Raw genomic sequence first — 14,017 nt, forward strand, 5'->3', positions numbered from 1 at the left:
TTGGAATGTGACAGGACGCATGCTCAAAATTTATTGGCGGTTATAACTGTGGCACTATTCCTGGAAGGCGAAACGTGGGCACGTATGCCTTCTCGGCCGCGTACGTGGCATTTGCACCATCGGGTGCACCGCAATAGGCAATGTCAGCACACGTCTTGTTCCAACAACCGTGCGCGCTCGTTATTACCATCGCGCACGCTTCTTTTAATTAGAATGTGTGTGCCCTTCTAGCGCACACACGTTGATCTATCTAACTGCTTCAGTTTGTTGCGACTAATCGCAAACAGTTCATCCATGTGAAGTGTATGCCATCAATCGCAGACACTTTGATCTGGCTGACCCGTTTCTATTTTGTTGCCTAATCGCAAATAGTTAATCCTTCTGAAACGTATGCCCTCAATCACACACACCTTGATCTGACTGATCGTTTCTTTTGTGTTGCCTAATCACAAACAGTTCATCCAAGTAAACTATATGTTGTATATCGCACACGCCTTCATCAGGCTGCCCGTTTTTTTTGTTCCGCCTCATCGCACACAGGTTCATTTGACTGAACCGTATGCCCTGCATCGCACACGCAACTAAAATCTGAACCGTGTTTGATGGCTCCGCCATCGCAAACGTTTTGCACCTTTTTTGACGGTTCTTTTACACCACCATTTGCGATTATTGCATCGCACACAGTTTCCTCGAAGGGTCTCTGATCGTAATGTTGCGTTAGCAGCATCCTGCAGTAGTGCATGTTCAACGGATTAGCGCGAGCGTTTGCAGCTGATGAGCTGAAATTCAATTCTAATATCAGTTTGAACCTTGTAATCTTCGAATTTGAGCCATATAACTCTGAAATTTGAACCTTGTAATATTTCGAGCTTTTGTGGTACAACCATTGAAATGGCATTGTATGAGACTCGTATATCGGTAGCACTATTTTGACCTTAATATGCGATGGTCTTAGATTTTATTAACCATTTTTGAATCTATTTACCTTGCCGATCTCACAGCACACGATCTATATAGCTAACTCGACTGCGATCTTCGACATTATTGCACACAATTGGTTTCTTCCACCATTTGCCCTATAGAGCGCAGAATTAATTATCGCACTCGAGTGTCCATCATCACCCTTATGTGTAACTTTGACCTCATCACCCACGGGTAAACTTATGACCAAAGTCATTCCACACACTTCGTTTTTACAAAGCTTTTTGTCAATAAACGCCCACGATTTGTCTCTTTTCTAGCCGACGTGTGGCCAAACTAGCCAGGCGGGAAGCTTGCACGGTAAACTGCGCGGTAGTGTGAGAACAGTCTCACCGACGATACATTTGGCGCCTCTTTGAGCCCACGTGTGCGGTGCGGTGTTGTCAAGCGTGCACTGGAATCCTCCGCTATGAACGTCGTGACAAGACATGACAATTACAGGCTGGCTGACCCCCATTTATTACAGCGGCCATTGAACCCTTGTGTCTCTTCAACCTTTTGATCGTGCCCCACCATTGCAAGAAGCACACCCACCACGAGAAATTCTTAGAGGGTATCCTGCGCGGCTCCAATGGCGCTCCGAGTGGCTGCCGACGACGAGCAGCAGTTCACCATGCGTGCCGTGGTGGACACCCACAAAATTGGTTCATGGACCTATCAGTGGTGTAAACCAACGACCCGGTCTGCGTGGAGCACTCCATCCACATCTTGGAGTTGTTGCTTGCCGAGGAGAAGTACAAGGTGGTCGGGTTTGACCTCAAGTACACCCGCGCTCGTGATGGGTCTCGTCCCAAGGTCGTCGTTGCCCAGATGTGCGTACGCCACCACGTCCTCGTCTACAACTACTGCCTGGCCACAAGGCCTTGCGAGTGTTTCGCAAGGTTTGTCAACATCCCCCACTACATTTCGCTACGGTGGACATCACCAACGATGTAAAGGCGCTCGAGAATTCGGGCATCGCGTGCCAGAATCTTGTCGACATCCAGGGCCAATACAAGATCTGGGGCAGCAGGGAGCATGAGAAGGACTCACTGGTTCACCTCGCCGAGGCCATCATTGACCCCTACTACAGAGACATGAAGGATTTGTGCAACAAGGACAAGCATGCCTGGCACTCGGCCTGGATGGAGAAACTCGACAAAGCTCACGTCGTGTACGCGGCCAAGGAGGCATACCCGAGCTACGACATGTACAGGCGGATCATTGACATGAGGAAGTGCCTCCTTCCCCAAAACGGCCAAGGATCCAGTCGGAAGCAGAGCAATGGCAAGCGTCATCACAACAATAAGTAGATGATTAGATCCTCGTTTCTCCTAGTTTAGTATGCATGTAATTGCTTACTTTGATGTGTGGAAATGTTATGTGTGTAGTCACTTGTGTAATTGTATGCTTAATTTGGTTATGCAATGCTGTCTTTTTAAGTATATATGTTGATGCTCTGTAGACAGAGAGTAGATGTTGTGCGGACAAACAAAATCACATCGCACATGGACTAAACAATGGAACCCGTCGGTGATGTTTTCATCAATCACTCACAGTTGTATATCAGCAATCGTTTGCTCACAACACACACGGCTTGTTAGCAGCAATCGTCTGTGTTGTTATCGGTCTTCGCACATGTTTCCGATTACATACCTGTTTGCCGCGTATCAAACACATCTTGTTAAGTTGAACCATTTTTGTTCTCCTATCTCAACGCAAACAGTTCATCCGAGTGAACCGCATGCCGTATAACGCACACACCTTGATCTGGCTAACCATTTTTTGTGTTGCCTAATCACAAACAGTTCATCCGAGTGAACTTTATGCTGTACATCGCACACACCTTCATCTGGCTGCCCGTTTCTTTTGTTCCTCCTCATCGCAAACAGTTAATTGAACTGAGTCGTATGCCCTGCATCGCACACGCAACTAAAATCTGAACCGTGTTTGATGCATCCTCCATCGCAAATGATTTGCACCATTTTGACGATTTTTACACCATTGTTTGTGATTATTGCATCGCACATAGTTTCGTCGAAGGGTCTCTGATCGTAGTGTCGCGTTAGCAGCATCCTGCATTAGTGTGCATATCCTTGAGCTTGGTTAGGCACCTTTGCAAAATTACAGGCCAACATGCATCTACCCACTGCATAACACCATAGTTCACAGCATCCTGAAAATTCAGTGACATATTATTGTTAGCTAAATTTAGTCAAATTTACCGCAAGCTAAATTTAGTTACAAACAAATTCAGGTGCTAAATCCATACACAGCAGCACCATACCATCTCTATACTACAATTACATTACCAAACATTCAGAACAACACTACCAAAAGTACAGTGACTAAACCAAACAGCAAATTCAGTGTTATGTTTCCACTATGCAGCACCAAATCAATCAAACAAATCATAAACTCTAAATCTTCTTACCTCAGTAGCACATCCTATGAATATCCCACATGTGTCACTGCCTTCAAAAGCCACAAGCTTGTCTGGCCTCTGCCTGTGCAGGATGCACTTGGGCTCAGATTCAACTAAGAAGCCCACAGAAACTTGGGTCCACCATAGTGTCAGGAGTTTGCTACAGCAGCAACAAAAACATATATATCACATCAGCTCAAAGATACGAATTTAAATGAAAAAACCAAATTATCTTCAAACCCTAAACCTAATCCTAGCAGAGGAAATGACATGACATACTTATAAAGTACTCCATATGCATGATGTTGAACTTGATCATGTCTTTGTCGGAGTTCTTGTCGGTGTTGGGCCACGACGGCATGCTAGTGGCGTTACCATTGTGCAAGGAGGAGAGGAGAGGCGAGCATAGAGTGAGCTCGAGGGAGAGTGAGAGACGGTGGGGAAGGGGCGAGTAGGTCGACTGACTTTGACCTGGTCTGACCAGGTGCGACCAAGCGCTGGCACTAACAGGCGCCAGGTGAGCGCCGTTAGCTGTTAGGGCAGCCCTCCACCTGACATGTGGGCGATGCTGTTAGAAACTCACTTAAAATGGTTGAAACGGTCATCAACTCGACTTGGTAGTTTTTAGTCACAAAATTAAAGAAATGGTAGTTTCATGTCATTTTTTAAAAGTGCTAGTTCTGTGAGACGCATACCTCTAATTTTTTGTCAAACACTCAATAAAGCCCACACCACAAGGACCATGAGACGCCACATGGAGATTTGAGACCAGGGTTTAGTCATACACCATAAACATGGTGGAACCGGGTCCATGGGCGAGGCACGGCAGAGAATTATGGATGATCACCGAGATGGTCGACCCTAGTCTATCATCATTAGCACACGAACCTCGTTGTTGGGGAATGTAGTAATTTCAAACAAAAACCTACGCACACTCAGGATCATGGTGATGCATAGCAACGAGAGGGGAGAGTGTGTCCACGTACCCTCGTAGACCGAAAGCGGAAGCGTTAGCACAACACGGTTAATGTAGTCGTACGTCTTCATGATCCGACCGATCCAAGTACCGAACGTATGGCACCTTCGAGTTCAGCACACGTTCAGCTCGATGACGTCCCGCGAACTCCGATCCAGCAGAGCTTCACGGGAGAGTTCTGTCAATACGATAGCATGATGACGGTGATGATGTTGCTACCGACGCAGGGCTTCGCCTAAGCACCGCTACGATATAACCGAGGTGGAATATGGTGGAGGGGGGCACCGCATACGGCTGGAATAAATCAACAGATCAACTTGTGTGTTCTAGGGTGCCCCCTGCCCCCGTATATAAAGGAGCAAGGGGGAGGCGGCCGACCAGGAGGAGGGCGTGCCAGGGGGGGTCCTACTCCCACCGGGAGTAGGACTCCTCCTTTTCCCTGTTGGAGTAGGAGAGGGAAGGAAGGAAGAGAGGAGGAGAAGGAAAAAAGGCCCCCCCTCCTTGTCCAATTCAGACTAGAGGGGGAGGGGGCGCGCGGCTGCCCTGGCCGCTCCTCCTCTTCTCCCACTAAGGCCCATGAGGCCCAATTAACTCCCCGGGGGGTTCCGGTAACCCCTGGTACTCCGGTTTTTTATCCAAAACCACTCGGAACACTTCCGGTGTCCGAATATAGTCGTCCAATATATCAATATTTATGTCTCGGCCATTTCGAGAATCCTCGTCATGCCCGTGATCATATCCGTGACTCCAAACTACCTTTGGTACATCAAAACACAAAAACTCATAATATGGATCGTCACCAAACTTTAAGCATGCGGACCCTACGGCTTCGAGAACTATGTAGACATGACTGAGACATGTCTCCGGCCAATAACCAATAGCGGAACCTGGATGCTCATATTGGCTCCTACATATTCTATGAAGATCTTTATCGGTCAAACCGCATAACAACATACTTTGTTCCCTTTGTCATCGGTATGTTACTTGCCCGAGATTCGATCGTCAGTATCTCAATACCTAGTTCAATCTCGTTATTGGCAAGTCTCTTTACTCGTTCCGTAATGCATCATCCCACAACTAACTCATTAGTCACATTGCTTGCAAGGCTTATAGTGATGTGCATTACCGAGAGGGCCCAGAGATACCCCTCCGACAATCAGAGTGACAAATCCTAATCTCGAAATACGCCAACCCAACAAGTACCTTTGGAGACACCTGTAGAGCACCTTTATAATCACCCAGTTACGTTGTGATGTTTGGTAGCACACAAAGTGTTCCTCTGGTAAACGGGAGTTGCATAATCTCATAGTCATTTGAACATGTATAAGTCATGAAGAAAGCAATAGCAACATCAAGTGCTAAGCTAATGGAATGGGTCAAGTCAATCACATCATTCTCCTAATGATGTGATCCCGTTAATCAAATGACAACTCATGTCTATGGCTAGGAAACATAACCATCTTTGATAACGAGCTAGTCAAGTAGAGGCATATTAGTGACACTCTGTTTGTCTATGTATTCACACATGTATTATGTTTCTGGTTAATACAATTCTACCATGAATAATAAACATTTATCATGATATAAAGAAATAAATAATAATTTTATTATTGCCTCTAGGGCATATTTCCTTCAGTCTCCCACTTGCACTAGAGTCAATAATCTATATTACACGGTAATGGTTCTAACACCCATGGAGCCTTGGTGCTGATCATGTTTTGCTCATGGAAGAGGCTTAGTCAATGGGTCTGTAACATTCAGATCCATATGTATCTTGCAAATCTCTATGTCTCCCACCTGGACTTGATCCCAGATGGAGTTGAAGCGTCTCATGATGTGCTTGGTTCTCTTGTGAAATCTGGATTCCTTTGCCAAGGCAATTGCACCAGTATTGTCACAAAGGATTTTCATTGGACCCGATGCACTAGGTATGACACCTAGATCGGATATGAACTCCTTCATCCAGACTCCTTCATTTGCTGCTTCCGAAGCAGCAATGTACTCCGCTTCACATGTAGATCCCGCCACGACGCTCTGTTTAGAACTGCTCCAACTGACAGCTCCACCGTTTAATATAAATCCGTATCCGGTTTGCGATTTAGAATCGTCCGGATCAGTGTCAAAGCTTGCATCAACGTAACCATTTACGATGAGCTCTTTGTCACCTCCACAAACGAGAAACATATCCTTAGTCCTTTTCAGGTACTTCAGGATGTTCTTGACCGCTGTCCAGTGATCCACTCCTAGATTACTTTGGTACCTCCCTGCTAAACTAATAGCAAGGCACACATCGGGTCTGGTACACAGCATTGCATACATGATAGAGCCTATGGTTGAAGCATAGGGAACATCTTTCATTTTCTCTCTATCTTCTGCAGTGGTCGGGCATTGAGTCTTACTCAACTTCACACCTTGTAATACATGCAAGAACCCTTTCTTTGCCTGGTCCATTTTGAACTTCTTCAAAACTTTGTCAAGGTATGTGCTTTGTGAAAGTCCAATTAAGCGTCTTGATCTATCTCTATAGATCTTGATGCCCAATATGTAAGCAGGTTCACCGAGGTCCTTCATTGAAAAACTCTTATTCAAGTATCCTTTTATGCTATCCAGAAATTCTATATCATTTCCAATCAACAATATGTCATCCACATATAATATTAGAAATGCTACAGATCTCCCACTCACTTTCTTGTAGATTCAGGCTTCTCCAAAAGTCTGTATGAAACCATATGCTTTGATCACACTATCAAAGCGTTTATTCCAACTCCGAGAAGCTTGCACCAGTCCATAAATGGATCGCTGGAGCTTGCACACTTTGTTAGTACCTTTTGGATCGACAAAACCTTCAGGTTGCATCATATACAACTCTTCTTCAAAAAATCCATTCAGGAATGCATTCTTTACATCCATTTGCCAAATTTCATAATCATAAAATGCGGCAATAGCTAACATGATTCGGACGAATTTAAGCATCGCTACGGGTGAGAAGGTCTCATCGTAGTCAACTCCTTGAACTTGTCGAAAACCTTTCGCAACAAGTCGAGCTTTGTAGATAGTAAAATTACCATCTGCGTCTGTCTTCTTCTTAAAGATCCATTTAATCTCAATGGCTTGCCGATCATCGGGCAAGTCAACCAAAGCCCACACTTTGTTCTCATACATGGATCCCATCTCAGATTTCATGGCCTCAAGCCATTTTGCGGAATCTGGGCTCATCATCGCTTCCTCATAGTTCGTAGGTTCATCATGGTCTAGCAACATGACCTCCAGAACAGGATTACCGTACCACTCTGGTGCGGATCTTACTCTGATTGACCTACGAGGTTCGGTAGTAACTTAATCTGAAGTTTCATGATCATCATCATTAGCTTCCTCACTAATTGGTGTAGGTGTCACAGGAACCGGTTTCTGTGATGAACTACTTTCCAATAAGGGAGCAGGTACAGTTACCTCATCAAGTTCTACTTTCCTCCCACTCACTTCTTTCGAGAGGAACTCCTTCTCTAGAAAGGATCCATTCTTAGCAACGAATGTCTTACCTTCGGATCTGTGATAGAAGGTGTACCCAATAGTTTCCTTTGGGTATCCTATGAAGACACATTTCTCTGATTTGGGTTCGAGCATATCAGGTTGAAGCTTTTTCACATAAGCATCGCAGCCCCAAACTTTAAGAAACAACAAATTTGGTTTTTTGCCAAACCATAGTTCATAAGGCGTCGTCTCAACGGATTTTGATGGTGCCCTATTTAACGTGAATGCAGCCGTCTCTAAAGCATAACCCCAAAACAATAGTGATAAATAAGTAATAGACATCATAGATTGCACCATATCTAGTAAAGTACGATTACGACGTTCGGACACACCATTACGCTGTGGTGTTCCAGGTGGCGTGAGTTGCGAAACTATTCCGAATTGTTTCAAATGTAGACCAAACTCGTAACTCAAATACTCTCCTCCACGATCAGATCGTAGAAACTTTATTTTCTTGTTACGATGATTTTCCACTTCACTCTGAAATTCTTTGAACTTTTCAAATGTTTCAGACTTATGTTTCATTAAGTAGATATACCCATATCTGCTTAAATCATCTGCGAAGGTGAGAAAATAACGATACCTGCCGTGAGCCTCAATATTCATTGGACCACATACATCAGTATGTATGATCTCCAACAAATCTGTTGCTCGCTCCATTGTTTCGGAGAACGTCTTAGTCATCTTGCCCATAAGGCATGGTTCGCAAGTACCAAGTGATTCATAATCAAGTGATTCCAAAAGTCCATCAGTATGGAGTTTCTTCATGCGCTTTACACCAATACGACCCAAACGGCAGTGCCACGGATAAGTTGCACTATCATTATCAACTCTGCATCTTTTGGCTTCAACATTATGAATATGTGTATCACTACTATTGAGATTCAACAAAAATAGACCACTCTTCAAGGGTGCATGACCATAGAAGATATTACTCATATAAATAGAACAACCATTATTCTCATATTTAAATGAATAACCGTCTCGCATCAAACAAGATCCAGATATAATGTTCATGCTTAACGCTGGCACCAAAATAACAATTATTTAGGTCTAAAACTAATCCCGAAGGTAGATGTAGAGGTAGCGTGCCGACGGCGATCACATCGACTTTGGAACCATTTCCCACGCGCATCGTCACCTCGTCCTTAGCCAGTCTTCGCTTAATCCGTAGTTCCTGTTTCGAGTTGCAAATATTAGCAACAGAACCAGTATCAAATACCCAGGTGCTACTGCGAGCTCTGGTAAGGTACACATCAATAACATGTATATCACATATACCTTTGTTCACCTTGCCATCCTTCTTATCCGCCAAATACTTGGGGCAGTTCCGTTTCCAGTGACCAGTCCCTTTGCAGTAGAAGCACTCAGTCTCAGGTTTAGGTCCAGATTTGGGTTTCTTCTCTTGAGCAGCAACTTGCTTGCCATTCTTCTTGAAGTTCCCCTTCTTCTTCCCTTTACCCTTTTTCTTGAAACTGGTGGTTTTGTTAACCATCAACACTTGATGCTCCTTTTTGATTTCTACCTCCGCTGGCTTTAGCATTGCGAAGAGCTCGGGAATTGTCTTATTCATCCCTTGCATATCATAGTTCATCACGAAGCTCTTGTAGCTTGGTGGCAGTGATTGAAGAACTCTGTCAATGACACTATCAACAGGAAGATTAACTCCCAGTTGGGTCAAGTGATTATGATACCCGGACATTTTGAGTATATGTTCACTGACAGAACTATTCTCCTCCATCTTGCAGCTATAGAACTTATTGGAGAATTCATATCTCTCAATCCGGGCATTTGCTTGAAATATTAACTTCAACTCCTGGAACATCTCATATTCTCCATGACATTCAAAACGTCGTTGAAGTCCCGGTTCTAAGCCGTAAAGCATGGCACACTGAACTATTGAGTAGTCATCAGCTTTACTCTGCCAGACGTTCTTAACGTCATCAACAGCATCTGCAGCAGGCCTGACACCCAGCGGTGCTTCGAGGACGTAATTCTTCTGTGCAGCAATGAGGATAATCCTCAAGTTACAGACCCAGTCCATGTAATTGCTACCATCATCTTTCAACTTTGCTTTCTCAAGGAACGCATTAAAATTCAACGGAACAACAGCACGGGCCATTTATCTAAAATCAACATAGACAAGCAAAATACTATTAGGTACTAAGTTCATGATAAATTTAAGTTTAATTAATCATATTACTTAAGAACTCCCACTTAGATAGACATCCCTCTAATCATCTAAGTGATCACGTGATCCAAATCAACTAAACCATGTCCGATCATCACGTGAGATGGAGTAGTTTTCAATGGTGAACATCACTATGTTGATCATATCTACTATATGATTCACGCTCGACCTTTCGGTCTCAGTGTTCCAAGGCCATATATGCATATGCTAGGCTCGTCAAGTTTAACTCGGGTATTCTGTGTGTGCAAAACTGGCTTGCACCCGTTGTAGATGAACGTAGAGCTTATCACACCCGATCATCACGTGGTGTCTCGGCACGACGAACTTTGGCAACGGTGCATACTCAGGGAGAACACTTTTATCTTGAAATTTAGTGAGAGATCATCTTATAATGCTACCGCCAATCAAAGCAAAAAAAGATGCATAAAAAATAAACATCACATGTAATCACTATAAGTGATATGATATGGCCATCATCATCTTGTGCTTGTGATCTCCACCTCTGAAGCATCGTCATGATCACCATTGTCACCGGTGCGACACCTTGATCTCCATCGTAGCATCGTTGTCATCTCGCCAACTATTGCTTCTACGACTATCAGTACCGCTTAGTGATAAAGTAAAGCAATTACAGGGCGATTGCATTGCATACAATAAAGCGACAACCATATGGCTCCTGCCAGTTGCCGATAACTCGGTTACAAAACATGATCATCTCATACAATATAACATCATGCCTTGACCATATCACATCACAACATGCCCTGCAAAAACAAGTTAGACGTCCTCTACTTTGTTGTTGTAGGTTTTACGTGGCTGCTATGGGCTTAGCAAGAACTGTTCTTACCTACGCATCAAAACCACAACGATAGTTCATCAAGTTAGTGTTGTTTTAACCTTCTCAAGGACCGGGCATAGCCACACTCGGTTCAACTAGAGTTGGAGAAACTGACACCCGTCAGCCACCTATGTGCAAAGCACGTCGGTAGAACAAGTCTCGCGTAAGCGTACGCGTAATGTCGGTCCGGGCTGCTTCATCCAACAATACCGCCGAACCAAAGTGTGACATGCTGGTAAGTAGTATGACTCGTATCGCCCATAACTCACATGTGTTCTACTCATGCATATAACATCTACGCATAAAACCTGGCTCGGATGCCACTGTTGGGGAATGTAGTAATTTCAAACAAATTCATACGCACACTCAGGATCTTGGTGATGCATAGAAACGAGAGGGGAGAGTTTGTCCACGTACCCTCGTAGACCGAAAGCGGAAGCGTTAGCACAACGTGGTTGATGTAGTCGTACGCCTTCACGATCCGACCGATCCAAGTACCGAACGTACAACACCTCCGAGTTCAGCACACATTCAGCTCGATGACGTCCCGTGAACTCCGATCCAGCAGAGCTTCACGGGAGAGTTCCGTTAATATGACGGCTGATGACGGTGATGATGTTGCTACCGACGCAGGGCTTCGCCTAAGCACCGCTACGATATAACCGAGGTGGAATATGGTGGAGGGTGCACCGCACACGGCTGGAATAGATCAACAGATCAACTTGTGTGTTCTAGGGTGCCCCCTGCCCCCGTATATAAAGGAGCAAGGGGGGAGGCGGCCGGCCAGGAGGAGGGCGCGCCAGGGGGGAGTCCTACTCCCACCAGGAGTAGGACTCCTCCTTTTCCTTGTTGGAGTAGGAGAGGGAAGGAAGGGAGAGAGGAGGAGAAGGAAAAAGGGGGGCGCCGCCCCCCTCCTTGTCCAATTCAGACTAGAGGGGGAGGGGGTGCGCGGCTGCCGTGGCCGCCCCTCCTCTTCTCCCACTAAGGCCCATGAGGCCCAATTAACTCCCCGGGGGGTTCCGATAACCCCCCGGTACTCTGATTTTTATCCGAAACCACTCGAAACACTTCCGGTGTCCGAATATAGTTGTCCAATATATCGATCTTTACGTATCGACTATTTCGAGACTCCTCGTCATGTCCGTGATCATATCCGTGACTCCGAACTACTTTCGGTACATCAAAACACAAAAACTCATAATATCGATCGTCACCAAACTTTAAGCGTGCGGACCCTACGGGTTCGAGAACTATGTAGACATGACCGAGACACGTCTCTGGTCAATAACCAATAGCGGAACCTGGATGCTCATATTGGCTCCTACATATTCTACGAAGATCTTTATCGGTCAAACCACATAACAACATACTTTGTTCCCTTTGTCATCGGTATGTTACTTGCCAGAGATTCGATCGTCGGTATCTCAATACCTAGTTCAATCCCGTTACCGACAAGTCTCTTTACTCGTTCCGTAGTGCATCATCCCGCAACTAACTCATTAGTCACATTGCTTGCAAGGCTTATAGTGATGTGCATTACCGAGAGGGCCCAGAGATACCTCTCCGACAATCGGAGTGACAAATCCTAATCTTGAAATACGCCAACCCAACAAGGACCTTTGGAGACACCTGTAGAGCACCTTTATAATCACCCAGTTACGTTGTGACGTTTGGTAGCACACAAGGTGTTCCTCCGGTAAACAGGAGTTGCATAATCTCATAGTCATAGGAACATGTATAAGTCATGAAGAAAGCAATAGCAACATACTAAACGATCAAGTGCTAAGCTAATGGAATGGGTCAAGTCAATCACATCATTCTCCTAATGATGTGACCCCGTTAATCAAATGACAACTCATGTCTATGGCTAGGAAACATAACCATCTTTGATCAACGAGCTAGTCAAGTAGAGACATACTAGTGACACTCTGTTTGTCTATATATTCACACATGTATTACGTTTCCTGTTAATACAATTCTAGCATGAATAATAAACATTTATCATGATATAAGGAAATAAATAATAACTTTATTATTGCCTCTAGAGTATATTTCCTTCACTCGCCACCACGCACCTCCAACTCCATCACCACATAAGTTGACCACGGCGACCCACACACACGCTGAAGAGTCCACTACCGCATCCGCACTATGAAGCTTACTGTATCTAGGGAGCCCCCCTAGTTTGGCACATCCATGAAGAAACTTTTTGAGTGAGATTAGGTTAGGGAAAATGGAGCATGCACCAAGTCTTCGGGAGGCTTCCTTTTATACACCATGGGCCTCCTAATTTGGCCCAGTGACTAACCGACATGGGGTGCTCGGCCGGCCCACCTGACCGGAACATGACGTGATGAGTGACCCCCAATCCGGCATACCGTCAAGGTGCTCGGTAGGGTTTCTCCCCTTAATTTGTCGAGGAGATGGCAAAATACCGGAGTATCACAAAGCTATGATTTTTTTTTTCAAACATAGTAGATACGCAGACACTCATACATACGCACAATACACTCATCCCTATGAACGCACACATACACATTACTCTTATGAGCACTTTCGAGAGACTTAGCCGGCACATCATCTTGAGATTGACGAAGTCGTCGCAAACACCTTCATAGTCGATGGAAACATCTTCTCTCACTAAACACACATCGTCGAAAAACCTGAAATAAATTAAAAAAATACGATCACCAATGCCAAGTCCAAGACTTGAACCCTAACGGGTTGGTTCCGTCACAAGGAACTAGCCATCCGAACTACGCTCACTTCGCACGAAGCTAAAGCCCCAAATTAGACATGTTGTATTGCTATGTAATCAATGCATTTTGAAACGGAGGCAGTAATACGCACCCACTGATGATACCTCCGCCACCGTCCATCTCATTTCCACCCCGACACAAGAAAACAAATCATCCAGCAAGAAAGAAATCGCCGCAATTAACGCGTCATCAATTGGAACAAATCCGTTGCATGACGCGCGGCCCCACGCGGGGCGCGCCACCTTCCTTGCTCTGGTCCGGTCCGGTTCTCCTCTTCCGTCCGGCCAGCGCAAGAGCGCAGCCGCAAGCAAAGCTGGCCTCCCCACTCTGACAGCCT

Source organism: Triticum urartu, chromosome 3A (genome assembly GCF_056163025.1).
Source record: "Triticum urartu cultivar PI428250 chromosome 3A, HENAU_Tu73, whole genome shotgun sequence".
NCBI classification, from domain to species: domain Eukaryota; kingdom Viridiplantae; phylum Streptophyta; class Magnoliopsida; order Poales; family Poaceae; genus Triticum; species Triticum urartu.